Source organism: Ambystoma mexicanum, chromosome 3q, assembly GCF_040938575.1.
Source record: "Ambystoma mexicanum isolate Mex_15411 chromosome 3q, UKY_AmexF1_1, whole genome shotgun sequence".
In the NCBI taxonomy this organism is placed as follows: Eukaryota; Metazoa; Chordata; class Amphibia; order Caudata; family Ambystomatidae; genus Ambystoma; species Ambystoma mexicanum.
Window position 1 is genome coordinate 773,556,304 of NC_090926.1, and position 16,759 is coordinate 773,573,062.

The 16,759-nt window shown below is 48.2% G+C and overlaps 1 protein-coding gene across 5 annotated transcripts in view; it reads right to left on the minus strand.

Annotated features, from left to right (window-relative positions):
• The window catches only part of TMEM94 (transmembrane protein 94), a 2,019,771-nt gene that overhangs the window by 735,502 nt on the left and 1,267,510 nt on the right, over positions 1-16,759 (minus strand). The gene's annotated exons all lie outside the window — the stretch shown is intronic.

The window sequence follows — 16,759 nt, forward strand, 5'->3', positions numbered from 1 at the left end:
TCTATTTAAAGCCAGCTTCTAAGATCACTTAGTCTACTTGCGTTGCTGCATCTATATAGTCATTGAACAGCTTGCATTTTCTGCAGTGTGTCATACACGTACAATCGTACTTTTCACATATGAAAGTTTGATTCTTTACTTCGTCATCATGTTCTATAACGTCGATATGTTTTCTTCTTCAACCAGTCTTCTCAGCGCGTCACGCTCGCTTCTTGTGATATCACTCTTTCTTGTTCTTTTCCATATTCCTTTGGGGAGTTCCTCCCTCAGATTGTTATCTCTTCAGGGATGCATCAGATATGGTTTCTCAGTGGATACCTTTTCTCGAATATTTGCTGTGGTATAGTCACAACTGCTTGTGTCAAACACGGCACGATCCCAGGCTCCCAACATACTCGACATAGAAGGGCGGGACTTCCTGCAGAGGCATTCAGCTGCACCTCTACACCTTGATCCTGCAGATGAGCTCCCAATGGAATCACAGATGTGTCCGTGAGCAAGTTGACTGATGGAAATATTTTGGATGCCCACCAAAGAAGGTACTTGTAGGCCTGTGGAGAAGCCAGGATAATGCTTGGAAGCACCAATTCCTCATGGAACACTGTAGCAAACGTATTCAGTGCTTCCTGGACTACGAAATGCAGGATGCCATCAGTGCTAACATACTCAAGAAAACCTCAGATGAGTGCTCCACATTTGGCTGGAAGACTGCAACAATGGTCTGGCTGCTTGTCACTCTCTTTAAGCGGGTGGAAAACCATGCCTCCCTCAATGAACTTAAGGGATGTGGAGGGAGTCAGAAAGGGATAATTTAGGTTCAAATAAAAACTTCATGTATTGTAGTGCAGTTAATGATAATACATTGTATGTTGCCCAGAAACACATAGAAAGCAATCAACAGTTACTGGTGCGCACATCCGGGTCCTGTACATTTTCAATAGAGACTGAAATTGATAGTTAGTGAAGGTGAGTGCATGCTAGAGAGACAGGAGTAGGACAAACATTACATACTGAGATCAAGGGAAATGGCAATATACAGGTTTGAAAGTGCAATGACATTAAGTGCAGGTATGTCAAGAAAGGGGAGTAATGAGGGAGTAGGTAGAGAATGCCCCTTCCTGGTTTAAGAGTTGGACCGTGAGTGAGAATATAAATGAGTAGACAGGGATATTTACATGAGGAGGAAGGAAGCTCCAACAGCCGGAAAAGAAGTGGAAACATGAAGGAGCAGGACAGGGAATTAAGACATTTGGGAGTGAAAACGTTTACAGAGTGTGTGTTGGTGTATAGCGAGAGTTAGTGTTGGCTAGATGGGAGGGTGCAATGTAGGTATTTGCAAACCAGCAGTAGAAACGTACAGGGCACGCAGTTTTTGAGCCAACCAGCATGAAAGCAGTTTTTGGAGATGGGAGAAGGGTGAGCAAGATTGTAGAGGGAATAGTTGGCAAAGTTGAGAACTTTAAAATCAGGGATAAAAAAGAGAAAGGCAAAGGAGGCTCATACAGTTGTCAAGGTGACTGATTAAGGTCAGTTTGAGGGTTGTAGTGGATCTGAAAGTAAGTGAAGGGATGATTTTCCCGATGTTCAGTAGGTTTGCCTTGGCTGCTGTCAAAGTAGAAGCAGTGTAGGTGAAGATCACTTTCAAAGAGGATTCCAAGGTTACCTGCCTTGTGTAGGAGAGAGTAAATTGGGTGGAAATGAGATGTGTGAGGGAAGGAGAGGGGGTCATTGGAGTTAGAAAGATGGAGAACTTCAGTCTTATGAATGTATGTAGGAGGTAGTATGCAGGAGGTATGTCATCCAGAGGTCCTTGATTGCTGTCTTCCCTGAAATGGCTCGAAGGAGCCAGTCACCAAGTTAGGAAAAGGTGTGCACCCTTGTTCCAAGATGATTGGCTGTACCACCAACATTACCTTAAATTAACAGTCTGGGGGCAGCAGCGAGACCAAATGGAAGCACTGCGTACTGGTAAGTGCTCCCCACTTCATATGAAACATATTTCCAATGTTTGAGTTGACAGGGACGGGAAAGTAAGCATAAAGTAGCAAACCAATTGGGTAGCTTCAAAGACTGAAGAATCCATGTCAGCGTCCCCATCTTAAACCTGTCTTCTTGAAGGTTTTTATTGAGAATTTTCAAGGCTAGGATGGGCACGAGACCTAGCGTTGTCTAGTCGCTCTTGAGAGCAAGGATGTAAGAGAGAATACCAACTCTTCCTGAAATGCAATAAAAGAACAAGCTCCACTGCTCCCTTAAGCAGCAGGTGAGATGGTTCTTGAAGGAGAAGCAGATCAGGAGAATACATGGCCAGGGCAGGGTGTTGGTGGGTTGTTTGTGTAGAAATAGTAGGCTACAGCCCTAGACCACAATTTATGGCACTCAAAAGTCCAAAGCCTTGCCATGCTATCCAGAAATGTAGAGTCCTGCAACACCCGCCACCCCGAGGTGTTGTTGAGGAAAAGAATGAAGCAGTTTTACGGCTGGTGTCCTTAAGACACACTGGCTGAAGTTTTTGACTCGCCAGCCCTAGAGAGACACAAGGTCCTTTTTACTTTTTGTTGAGGGTATGGTAGGATTGTCTAGGTCCACACCTTCTCTGTGGGAAAGAAGATGGTCCAAAGTATCCTTTGCCAAAAGAGATAGGTTGCCAAGGGGTAGATAAGCCCAACAATGTCACTGTTGCTCGAGAGGCCTTGGATTTCTCTAAACTTTCCTCCGTTCGAATGCCAAATAGGTCCAAGTCATGAAATGATAAATCCAGGAGCATGTACTGCTCGCTTTGAGCAAAGCTCACCATGAGCAGCCAAGAATGCAAATGCAAGTCTATGTCTGTTTCAACTGCACTTCCCACACATTCTGTGGTGTCAAGTACCGATAGCAAAACGTGTATTGTAGTTTCCTTCCCATTGTGTACCCTAGGGGAAACGCAGTCAAGCAATCTCAGGAGTGTTCGAAAAAGAATGCATATAACGCACTGTAGTACATGACACATTGAAAGTACAAAGGGTTAAGCTGCCATTATACAAATAGTTTTCTCTGAAATGCATCAATCTTTTAAGACTATCTGGTTTGGCCATGGGAAAGGCGGTAGGGCTAAAACATGCTGTGGTCATTTGAGTGTCCAAACTCACTGGTGTACGGCGTGTCCTAAGTAAATTAGGGTCTGACGAAGCTGCCCTATGCTATTGTGCTAAGAAATTATGCACGGAGGGTTTGGATGCAGTCTGCTCTATGTTTCCATCAACTAGTTATTCAAATTCTTTAATGTGATATAGGTTGAAAATAAATTCAAACTTTACACATATTTCATTTTCAAACATAAGATAAAATCATAAATATCCACATCAAATATTAAATCCATTTCAGAAATAAGAAAATTCATCAGTATACAATACATATTAAATTTAAAATATAATAAACAAATGACTAGGCAGTTATAATTCAGATCTAATTAAAGACCTAAGCCTAATTCAATCTGTTGCCAGACATTATAAAGTGCTATGAATAGGTGCATGTTGCAAGTGTTGGTACAGTAATGCCAGAACGACAGTTCGTGGATAGCTAATAGATCATGTACAAATTCACCCAAAAAGTTTATAATCGGCTCCTTCATAACCTGGCATTGCGTCAAAAGATGCCTAGCTGTTTCTGGACACGATAAAGATTTACAAAGCCGACATGTCCGCTCATTAGGAGGGATATTTTTCCAAGCTCCTCTATTAGTTAGAGTAGGCAATTGTTCTAGCCGAAACAGAATGATAAATCGTCGAAGTCTTCTGGTAGGACAGAGATATAAATAGGCCTGTGGTTTCATAAACTGATATATTCGGTATTTCACAAAATTATATGACTTGAGACTACTCAGATGGGAGAAATATTCTAACCAATCCCAAAGTTCTACTTTTTTCTCGAGTGCATTTAAAATTTCATTAGATACATAAGCCCCTCTGTGAGTCCAGCCAATGTCGGCAAAAAATGTACTCATATCTTTATAAAAAGGTGAGGTAGTATGTTTTTTAGTCAGTTCCTGCTGGATAACCGACAATACTGGATTAGAGGAGCCACTTATCTTCAGATAAAACCCAGCTCTTTTTTTCAATATCAATGCTTTCAATGAAGGAAGGCCCAATTCCAATTTTATCACAGCCATCGGCACACCGGGGGGAAGACCCAACATATGTCTCCAAAACTTGCCCTCGATCACTTGAAGCCACTCTAAGTCAACTGTTAACAGCGACTCGAGGCCATATATAACCATAGGGACAGAGACTTGCATATAGAGATGGCGGGTCCCCCATAGAGTGAAACCGCCCTGCTTGTTAGTGAAAGATGAGACTAATGAAATTACTTGTAATGCACGAATGGTCCGCCTCTGTTTGCATAATGTATAATCACCTAGTGGTTCTATTTCCACTCCTAAATAACAGTAAGAAGGGGCATAGAGGATAAGATTTTTATGTACCACCAAGTTCACACGGGCTACCCTTTTCCTGGTAAATCTAAGTACTTTACTTTTATCCAGGTTAATGGACAAACCATTGGTCTTAGCATAGTCCCAAAGAATATGTGCTGAGCGCCTGAGGCCACCTATGGTGTTATCTAGGACTACCAGATCATCAGCATAGGCCAGAACGACACACAGTACATCCCCCAATTTTGGTGGGCAATTGTCCACATCTGTAAGTGCCCCGGGGATGTCATAAACATATAAGTTATAAATGAGAGGTGCTGTAACACAGCCCTGCTTAACCCCCCTATTTTGAGGCACATTTCTAGTCGTATTGCCCTCTTGGTTAAGTCTAAGGCACACCGAGGTATCATGATGGAGTAATCTAAGATAGTATAATAGTCCTGATGGGCATCCCATTGTTTCCAACTTGGCCCAAAGCCGCTCACGAGGGATGGAATCAAAGGCGGCCTTGAAGTCAATATAGAGGGCATACAAAGGGGGCTGTCCTTTACTAAGCGCTCTAGTGCGTAATATATCCATTACCAGTAGATTATGTGATGTAGAGAAATCCCGTCTAAAACCACATTGGAATCTGCTAAGTATATTAGTGTTGTCTACCCATTTTTGCAGCTCAGTTAGCAGTAAAGAGGCAAACAGTTTCCCTGTAATATCTAACATAGATAGAAGCCTATAATTGTTGGGGTCTGAGCGACTACCTTTTTTGAATACTGGAATCAGAATGGCAGTTTTCCAGGAACTGGGGATAGTTCCCTGGGCTAAGATTTTGTTAAAAAGTAAGGAGAATAACTCCGCCCAGAATACAGAATTATTTTTGATCACGATATTCGCTAGCCCATTTGGGCCCGGAGCTCTCGAGGACTTAAGGCAAGGAAATTTTATTAAGGATTGCCTCCGGAGAGACATCAAAAGGGGGGAGAACCGGGGCCTTCTCAATAGATATACTCCCGGACTCTTCTTCTTTCGTATTACGATTTAATAGGAACTCTACCCAAGTATTCTCGTCAATTGGGTTGACCATAGGGCCTTTAACTTTCCCTCTATTCTTATTGAGAAGTGCCCAAATGCTGCGTGAATTCCTAGCACAAATCGTAGTTATGAGTCGTTGATCCGTATTATTTCGCTCTATTCTCTTGATATTTTTAATCTCAGCTCTATATAGAGTTTTAGCAGTTCTTAATTTCTCGCGGTACTGGGTTTCAGACAGTTTCAAAGATTTTAAACCACGAATCGCTCTTCTGAGCCCTCTCTTGGCATCTCTGATTTCTCTGTTAAAAGGGGGTTGAGTACCACCCGTTTTTAACATGTGGCCCTTTTTGGCTGAAGCATGTTGACCTGAAAAGCCCAATATCCAATTTTCAATTTCGTTTATCGTCATATCATGAAAATCATAAAGGCCCTGTATGGTGGTAGGTTTGAGAGCTTCAGATGCCGCTCTGATGTTTTTCTCCGACCATATAATTCTAGTTCCTGAACAATTGGATTGAATATCACCAATATGCGCTAGGGGAGTGAGGGGGATCGTATAAATATTGAACAATGCAGCGCAGCAAGGTCACTCCATCCATTAGGCTTAACCCACATATCCCTTACTTTGGACTGCATCTCGGGGCTCATAAATATATAGTCTAATGTACTAAGTGATGATCCATTTGCCCAAGTATGCTTCCCTGGTCTGTCCCCAAAAGTGTGGCCATTGATCATCGCCAAGTCCCAGGTTTCGAACAATTGTAACCACCCAAGTCCTTCAATCTCCCTCTTGCTATGGGTCATCAAACACTTCGCACTGAGACCTGAATTGGTGGGTATACGAGTATCGTCAGACATATGGCAATTAAAATCCCCCACAACAGTGATAACAACATTACTAGTTCTTAATGTCCACGTAGAGAGTAAATCCTGTATGGCCTCTTGTAAGGTGTCCCTTGCTACTGCTCCAGGAGGGTTATACGGATTAATTAATAGAAACCTGCTACAGCCACTTTCAGTAGGATATTCTACTTCCACCACCAATAACTGGTCTTCAGCTTTACACTGTATTTTCCGGGACTTGATAGTATTGGTAACCCCCGTCAGTAGGCCACCAAAAGGGCGACCCTTACAGCCTCGTTTCGCAGGTGATTGATGTATAACAAAACCATCTAATACTAAGGAGTCCAATGACCATGTCTCCTGCAGACAAATATAGCTATGTTGCGATAGGAAGGACCCGACAGAGGTTCAACGAAAAGAAAGTCATCAGATTTTAAAATACGGAGTTGCGGAATGTGGTGTAGCCGAGTTAATAGCTCAGAGCGTGCCAACCAAGAGGTCTTATTCCTGGGGTACAGATTCTTGATGAAGCATAAGCGATTATTCTTGATTTCAGGCACTTGCTTCTGCTGTTCCAAGAGAACATGCTCTGTCGGGTCCTCCGAGGACCGTGTCTCCGGAGCAGGCTCAAGGTGGGAGGGCGTGCTTACTTCACAGACAAGCACCAAGTCCTCCAATGCAGTTTCCTCTAGGTCCATGGCCTGGGACTTATCATCAGATATTAACCAATCTGTAAGCAGACCTTTTGTTGCTGCTCGCAAGGCGGCTCTCGTCAGTCTTTTTCTGGCTTTTTTTGAGCGAGTTTCGAATATAGGTCCTGCCCCTGCCGTAGGAGATGGGGCATGTATTATAGCTGACTTGTTTTTGAGGGCCTTTCTGGCCAATCTACGTTGTTTACGCGTGAGGGGGGCTTGGGGACGATGTTCCAAATCTTGTTCCTCTGTCTCTGTGGGAGTATCCTCAATTAAGATGTTGCTATGAGGTGACCCTTGCACCTTCTCGTCTGCTTGTTCTTCCATCTCCTCGGCTATTTGGAGAGCGTCCGATAAGTTAACTTCAGCTTCTTCTCGCAGAATATCCTTCGAGTTTAATATCGTGGAAATAGAATTGGTGTTAGATAAGATACGTCCCGTCATCTGTAGCAGTATCTTCAAAGCAAATTGGAGGGAAGCTACAGTCGTTTGGAGCTCAGCTAGCTGTGTAGCATTGGATTGGGAACCAGTGCTCTCCACCATCTCGTGGTCTGGCTCGTCCTCCATTGAGGCCATTGCAAGGTTCGGGGAGAGAGATAGACGTTCCCCACTTCCAGCTATATTATGTCCCCCTAAATCAATATTCATGTTATTTTCTTTCTGGGGCGAAAAAACTTTGGATATTATCTGTGGCGTGTGTGTCTGCATCCCTCTCTGTATCGTCAAACACAGATCCAAAAGAGAATTATTATCAATTTCATCAAAGTTGGAAGAATTTAGAGAGGTGCCTCCTGTGTTTGCCGGTTCAGTCGTCTCCTCAATTGTAGTTGAATTGGTCTCTGGAGGGGGGTTCACAGGGAAGAACTCCGTAATAGCTCCCTGTGCTACAGGTAGAGCATATTTCGAGTTTTTCTTAGCTTTACCTCCCTTTCTGTGGGTCTCCTTCGGCTCTTTTATAGCAGGGGTCCTGTTTTTCCGTAGGTTATAGATCAAATGCTGCGCTCTTTTCCCCCGCTGCATCTCTGCGTTGTCTCACTCTTTCGAATGGCTAATTACTAAGCCGACTGAAAAGCAAAAAAGGGGGGAAAAAGCACTGCTATCACTTGGTCCAGCCCTGCAGTACGGAGGGGGAGAATTTGTCCAACGTTACCGCCAACCCTCCAATAAGGGGAAGACCATTAGCAGTAGATACCGGGTCAAAGGCCGTAGCCCGCAGTCCCCGGCTTATATACCCCTTTTCGCTACTTAGTCAGAGCGTAGAGAAGGGGATTTATGGATCTGCACACCAGATGTCAATCCCCCAGCGCACCCCAACAGGCTCATACACGGAGGATTCCGTCGTACAGACACCTCCGGAGCCCAACACGGAGGCTGAACAGGAGGGAACAACAATTGTCCTCCACCCCCACCCTCCACTCACCCCCTCCTTAATTCTGTATCACCCACAAAAGCAAAATGTGGCAGGTCGATCCCTGCACTCAATAGGCGGGGACATCAACAGGGTAAAAAAAAAAAAAAAAAAAAAAAAAAAAGGGGGGGGGGGCGGGAGGGGTCACCCACCAAAATACAGTGAGGCAGGTCAATCCCTGCACTCACTCGGTAGGAACACCAACAGGGCAAAAAAAAAGGAGCTGCCGCACCTACACCAGGCAACTAGTTATTGAATACCCTGCTAAAAACAGTAACACATATGAAACCTTTCTTGGCGATATGTTGTGTGTTTTTGTTCCACTGATGCATTTGCTATGCACACTGCGTCACTTCCCTATATATTACCACCCTAAATAATTCCAAACATAGACCTAAGCCAGAAATGGCCGATGTACCCATCAACAACAATAAGAGAAATATCCAGGCCACCTCCCTTCCTAAAATCCTCTGCCAAATGCATCAGAGAGGATTCAGAGAGCAAATTCTCTCATCTGGACAACTCCACTAAATGAGTCGGTGGGTTGAGAAACAGAGCAGATCTTCAAATTCCTCCTCTTCTTCATAGATGTCCCTAAAACTTGAAAACAAGGTTTGACGTCGTGTGAGAGGAAGCAAAACTTTTACCCCCAAGCGCAGACCCATATTGCACTGCTGGAGAGCAATGCACCGGCAAAGGTGGGGCAAACTTGGAGTTTTGTAGCACTGATTTGGTGGCGCAAATAGTGCAGAGGAGGAAGATGCAGAACGCAGTGCAAAGGTAAAAGGTGCTGATGGCTATACTTTTTTTTTTGTCATGCTCTGATCCAAGCCCTTGGGTGCCAGTCTTAGAGTACTCAGAGAGGACCTTGATAGGAGAAAAAAAAGACTAAACGCAAGTTCAGAGTGAAGGGAGACTGCTCAAAGACCTTCAGCATAGCTGTATGAAAGGCGTCAAAATTCATTCAGAGTGGAAGAAAAAGATGGGAGAATAAAGAAGAAAAGTAGGCACCCAGAACTTGCCCGTATGACTTGGGTTGCAGGGCCTCTGGTCTCACCCAATGCTGGGATCCCCTACTGCAGCTTTCTTGAAGAGGAAGAGTAGTACTCAGGAAGAAGAGAACTCATCTCTGGAGTGGAGATGGCACTTTCTTTTGCCGACCATTTCTAAAAGCTTGAAGAGCGTTCTGGGCCAGTGTCTTAAGCACTGGCCTTGAGGTCTGGGAACGCTCCAGAGAAGAATGTTCCTGAGTTTTCTTTTTGCATTAGAACATAAAACATTTGAACCCTCACTGCCTTTCGTTCGCATGGAGCAACATGACCCACACTCTTTCATGTCATGGTCTTTACCGATGCAGCACACACACATGAAGTGAGGGTTTGAAACTGACATCAGTGGCTCCAGGTATACATACTGAGGATATCACTTCTTTTTTTATATAAAACATTTCATTGTTTTTCATGACTGAAGCAAACTATCCACAGAACAAAAGAACAAAAACCACAAACAAAGCGGCAGAACAAAAGCACTTCAGGACAACGTCCACATCTTAAATCAACAGAATATCATTTGTGTTACAAAACACCACGAGTTCTTCCCCCGGCCCACTCTCCATCTGTACGTGCAGTAAGCATCGCTGACCTTGGCCTCAGGGCCCAGACTCGTCCCATTTCCCCCATATTTTAACTGCTTTGGTTGGGCAGCCTCTTGTGCCATAGATTCGGTGTTCCATCTTAGCACATGAGTCCATATCCAAAATCCACTATTCCAGTGTCGGGGGTCTGGCACTCCCCATTTTTGTGCCATGTTACGCTTCATTAGGGCCGTCGCAGAAGGGTCCGGCACACCGAGGGATCAGGACCCTCGGGTTCAGTTCAATGGCGCAAGTGAGCACCCTGGAGAGCTTTGTAAAGCAAGCATTCCAAAAGGTACGGATCCGGGGGCACAGCCACAGAGTGTGGAAGAAGGTACACTCCTCCTCGCCACATCGGAGACAGTTCGAGTTCGTAGCCCTCTTCCAGCCATATAAAGTAGTTCTAGGGTAGTATATTCTATGCAGGACTTTGAGTTGCACTAGCCTGAGCCTGGAGGAGATAGCCACCTCCCGTGGATGCATAAGAACCTAGATCCAGTCCTCTGGATCTATCTCCCCTACATCTCTCTCCCATTTAGCCTTTAATCTCGATAGCTCGGGGGTAGAAAAGGATGTAATGGCGTTGTAAAGGATGGATGTGCATTTGGTGGGGATGTAGGCGGGGAACATATTGCGCTCTTTCGATGTGTAGTCGGGGACCATGTCATGACATTTGCACTGCATGCCCTCGAACAAAGCTAGTTTCCCGTCCCTCAGGGTATCCTCCACCCTCAAAATTCCCGCTCTTACCCAGCGTGGCCATGGTTCAAGCTTCTCAATTTCCCTCAGGTTACCATTTTGCCATAGGGGCTGCGCTGCGGTTATCTTATTTCCCCACCCAAGAAACACGTGTGCCTGTTGCCAAGTGATGGTGATGTGGGTTGTAGGTGTCTGCCGAGGGGGCAGTTGTGGGGATTGATATAATATCTGTAGCGGGTCCAAGCCCTGCATGGCATCCAATTCGGCTCTGATGTGGGGCAGTGCCCGGTCCCCATGGATCAGGTCGTTGACCACCGCGAGCTGTGAGGCCCAGTAGTAGGTTTGGAGGCGGGGTACCCCTATCCCGCCCTCCCAGACCGATCTCTGCAAAGTGCTCAACGCAATACTTGACTGGCCTCCCCCGCAGATAAGTTCCCTGAGAAGGGTGTCTATTCGGGTAAATTCAGAGGTAGGGATCATAAGTGGGGTGTTCTGCAGGACGTAAAGGAATCTAGGGAGTGCCACCATCTTAAAAAGCGCTGCTCTCCCCATGAGAGTCAGAGGAAGGAGCTTCCAGTGACGAACGTCATTAACAAACCTTTCTATGATCGGTTGGAGGTTATACATCGCATATTTGGTTAGATCAGTGGTAGCCCAAATTCCCAAGTATTTGAAGCCTGCCATTCAATCCGATACGGGCAGCTCGGTGAGCTGGCCTGCTCCCCTCCCTTCACCGGGAAGTGTGTTGACTTCTTCCAGTTGATTCGCAGTCCGCTTAATTCCCCGTAGCTAACGAGCTTCTGGGTCACTATGGGACGGGTGCGAATCGGGTCGGCCAGGTACAACAGGAGGTCGTCGGCGTACAGGGAAGTACGATCCCCATGCTACTCGGGCCCTCTGAAACCCGTCCACTTCCTGCACTGGCGAAGCCACAAAGCCAGCGGTTCAATCGCGAGGGCAAAGAGGAGGGGGGACAGGGTGCACCACTGTTTTGTGCCTCTGCCCAGGGGAAAGGATCGGGAGGTCCACCCGTTCACCATGACCTCTGCTTGGATGTTTATATAAAGCAATTTTACCCATCCCAGGAAACCCTCTCCAAACCCCATACGGTCCATGATTTCCCAGAGGCCATCCCATCTGATTGAATCGAACGCCTTTTCAAAATCAACTGCTAAAAGGGCTAATGGGGTGTCCAGAATAGGGGCACTGTCTAGCACCGGATTGAAGTCGGTGCAGATTCATTCGGGTTGATTTATGTGGCATGAAGCCACATTGATCTGGATGTATCAAGGTGTTGACTACTTGCTGGAGCCGGTTGGCCAGAAGTTTACCCAGGACCTTTGCTTCCCCGTTAATTAACGAGATTGGCCTATATGAGGCACATTTCTCCTGTGGTTTATCCGGTTTGGGGATGACCACAATGGTGGCCTTGCACAGATCTTGTGGAAGGGAACCTTGTTCCCGGGCTGTCAGCAGCATCCGATGGGGGGGGGGGTTGGAAGGAGGGGGCTATGTTATTACTCCCTAGTTTCTGCCAGATTTCAGCCGGGAACCCATTGGGGCCCGGAGTTTTCCCCGGTTGAAATTGTGCCAGTGCATCTGCTATTTCAGCTTCGGAGATGTCGGCGTCCAGAAGCTCTCGCTGTTGTTCCGAGAGGGTAGGGATTGCTATGTCGTTAAGAAGGGTTGGGTCAAGCGACACTGATGGGGCCCGATACAAGGCAGCATAAAATTGGGTGAATGCCTCCGCTATCTCAGCATGCGATCGGCATCTCTCCCCCTGCGGGGTGATTTCCCGAACGCAGCGCTGTCCCTCATCTCTCTTCTCTAACCACGCCAGCATTTTCCCCGCCTTGTCCCCCAGCTCATATATCCTAGCTCTGCATTCCCAATGGGCCTGCTTGGCGTTATCCAGCATGAGATTACGGAGGTGTTCGGTGGCTCTTTTAAGGGATATGTGGGTCTGGGGGGTTGGATCGAGGGTATGTGCATTTTCCCAATGGGTTACCTCGGCTTCGGCCTCATTTATTTTCTGGAGCCTCTTCCTCCTCCTATTCGCCGTCCAGGAGATAATTTCCCCCCGTAACACTGTCTTGTAAGCCTCCCAGATCACCACCGGGTCGTTTTCGCCTGTATCGTTAATCTCGAAGTACTCGGTGCAGACCTCTGTGAGGCGGTCCACCAATTCTGGCCAGTTCAGATAGTAATTGTTTAACCTCCACGTTCTAGGTGGGGCCTTACCTTGTAGGCGTGATTCCACCATCAGGGGTGAGTGATCCGAGATTCCCCGGGAAGTAATTCCGCCGAAAGTATTCTGAAAAGATCAGTGTGCGGGATGAATAGATAATCGAGCCTAGAGAGGGAGCCGTGGGCACCTGAATGGAATGAGTAGCCCCTGGTTTCGGAGTGGAGTTCCCGCCACACATCACAGAGACCCAGAGCGGAGACAAAGCCGGAAAGCCTTGTGGTGACAGTCGGGTTACGCTGTCTAAGATGGGAGCGGTCCATGGAGTTACACATGATGTCATTAAAGTCGCCTACCAGGAACCATTTATCGGGTTGGCGTTTACCCATAAGGGTGGTCAGTTCTTCTAAAAGCATCTGCCCCAGTCCCGGTGGGGAGTAGATTGAGACAAACCCATATGTTTCCCCCCAGAGTGTACCCAAGACCAACACATAGCGACCCCTGGGGTCCTGCTCCTGTAGTGCGAACGGGACGCGTTTGTGTATGAGAATGAGGGTGCCCCTGGATCCCATGGTATATCCCGCGTGGAAAGCTATCCTATAATTGGTCCGCTGAAAGAAATTACAGTGAAATCCCGCTAAGTGAGTCTCAGTAATCAGGGCCACATTGGGGGAGTGTCTAGAGAGTAGTTGCTTATTCAGGCGTCTCTTGATCGCGGAGCCCATCCCGTTCACATTCCAGGTGAGGATCTTAATGGACTTGGGACGTGAAGTAAGTGGCATTTGAGAATGGTCAGGTGTCATCTTGCAAGATTATTTAAGGGGTAGACGGGTGGCCCACGGGGATATCATCTCGGTGCATGGTGCTGTAGTGTAAAATAAACAAAAATTGATGGTTGAGTCGCTGCCTGGGCGTGCTATAAGCCCCACTAACCAGAAACACTGTTGTCCCTTGGGAGTTGCAGGGATAAGCTGGTCCTGAAACAACCTGGAACTCTTCCCAACAAAACCTTCCCTACCCCCTCCCCACACTCCACCCCAACACAAGTACCTGTCGCCCCAACATGTGCTGACAATCGGAGAGAAAAAGAGTAGATTGTCAGCGTATAACAGCCCCTATAGAAGTTCAACTAGAACTGATGGGGGGGGGAATAAGATACCCCAGGTGCGAGGTTAGCAGATCCCTGCTTACCGCATTGTAGGTGTGTGACACGCCTTTGGCGTCCTTCCAAGGGCCCCTTGTGGTGGCCTCCATGGTATGGTTGCCTAATGGCAGGAGGTTGAGCCCACGAAGGGGTCAGGGCGGAGCCCCGACTCCTCCGAGCACCAGAGGGTCAGGGGGTGGTGCTTGCTCAGGTCTGGGTCGTTGTTCCGGAGGTGTTCTAGGGTTTCTTTGCCTGTTTCCTCAGGGCGCCGACCAGTTCCCCTCAATGTGCTGCTCCGCCCAGCGCCATGCTTCACCTGGGTTGTCGAAGTGAACTGTAGTGCCTTTGTGATAAATTTTCAATTGGGCAGGGAAAAGCAGGCCATACTTGACACCCAGAGATTGCAATTGTCTCTTAAATTTCGCAAAGGATTGCCTCGCCTTCTGTACCTCCTTTGTATAATCAGGGAAAAAGGCCAGCCTGGACCCGTTGAAGGTTACCGTGCCCTTGGTCCTAGCCAGCTGTAAGAGTGCGTCCCGGTCTCGATAGTTCAAGAACCTCGCTATCACAGTGCGCAGAGGAGCGCCAGGCAACGGCCTTCCCGTGGGCATTCGGTGTGCTCTCTCTATGGAGAAGAATTTTGAGGAGTGTGAGTCGAAGAGGTCTGTTAGTAGTTGTTCCAGAAAGAGTTCCATACATGGGCCCTCCTCTTTCTTGGGGATACCGAGTATACAAACAGTGTTACGTCTGGACCTCCCTTCACTTTCTTCGACCCTCTCCTCCAAGGTCTCGAGTGTGGCCGCGACTCCCTGGAGTTGGTGTTGCACATTGTGTAGCCCATCTAGATGCGCTGCTCAGCTTCTCTGGTACACGCGGACAGTTTATGCAGGTCATGTCTGAGAAGGGACACATCCAAACTTATCCGATCAATCTTCTGCTCCATGGACGAGCGTGAGTCGGCTATTGCGGCCATGACATCTTTTAGGGAGAGCGTGTCGGCGTGTTCCATGTCTCCAGATAGATGCGGTTGAAGGTCGGTGGCCTGAGAAGAAGTGACTGTATATTGTTCAATCCTATTCTGCATGGCAGGCTTTTTTGTTTTTTCTTTGCCCATGGTTGCAACCCGGTCAGGCAGGTGTAATGTCGTGGCGGAGCTCCTGTCTCTCGGTCTCACGGAGTGCGGCCCAGTTCGGTCGCGACTCAATGATGAGGTGAGAGGCTGGGTTTTGCTGTTTATTGTTAGTTCACGTATGATTGCGGGCTCCGATGCCAAGCCACCGCACTCTGCGAGAGTGGCCCAGTCGTCCTGCTACCAGTAGCGGTCTATTGGTCTTACTCCCACTGTCTTAGTGTCAGGCCGCGAGCGGGAACGTGTCGGGCCATGGCGGGGCGGTGCTCTGTCACTCCTGACCGCTCGCCCAGCCCGGCACACTCACCAGTGTTATATGGCGTAGGGACCTCCTGGATGTATATGGGGGCACCCCTCACTTATTCCTGGCCGTTCCGGGTCAGGCTGATGTGCGCCTCCTGCAGTCTCTCCGGCTAGGCTCGGCAGGTCCACCGGCTTTCACTACCCCGCTGCCTCAGGGCCTAGGGGGGAGCCGGCTATATTGTCCTTTTCCGTGCGGGTGGTGTTACGCTTTGTGCTGTTCCGCTTGGACGTTGTTTGTTCCGGTCCATGGAGGACCCGACAGTTCTTCTCTGGGCGATCCAGCAGTGGCCCGCGGGCCTGTACTTAATTGTCCACCATGCCCCGGTGGGGCCGTGGCGCCGTGGGTGGGCTGCCCTGAATCACACGCACACGTTGCTGTTGCGGTCCCCAGCGGGCACCCCTGGGCAGTGAGCACGGGACCGGCACCGCCCCAGGGATCGGTCCAGCCGACCAGCGTGTCAAAGAGCGGGCGCCGCCCCTGCCCCACCCGATGTTGCTCCTCTGTTGCATCCCTTGCGGACTCGGGCTTGTCTGGGACCACCGCCAATCCTCTTGTGGGCCCCGGATGGCGGCAGGACAGCCAATCCGCCGGGGCAGCAGGTCGTGCAGGGGACGCGTTCATGTCCGGATCGGTTCGGATTTCAGGGCGCCAGAGGTAGGCACCGCCTCTGCAGCCCCGCCGAGCCCCCGGCCCAGCCGCGGTCAGGTCTCCAGTCTCCTCAGCAGGGCGTCACCAGCCCGGTCGGAGCCGCGGATCTCCAGCAGAGGCCATCTTGTTTCGGGGACTCCGGCCTCGGACTTCAAATCGCTGGGGTTCAGTGCAGCCGCCTCCCCAGTCACCACAACTTCTCAGACTTGTGCCGCGGGTGTTCCTCTTTCTTGCGGCCCTCTTGGAGCACGGCTAGCGGTCACATATCAGGCTGGATTTCCAGGATGTATGATGCGGCAGCAGGAGCCAAAAGGACTCACGTCTGCATCGCCTCACAGTTGGCCACGCCCCCGAGGATATCACTTCTGGCACAAAAGGAAACAAGAGGACATGGTGGAGTGGACCATGAAGACTCACTGTGCCACCACGTGTTGTTTCAAAGTGTTCTGGTCCAGACTATGTTGGAGGTGGATATCAAAAAGGAGGGGTGGATTTAATAGCGGGTTTAATGATTGACCTTGTTACAGAATACCACAGGAAATAAGAGTAAATGGGATGGAGCAGTTGCAAGCATTTTGTATACGGGTCCCGGTGTTTGCCGTAACCTGGAGCCTAAGTGGGTCAGGGGCACCAATAT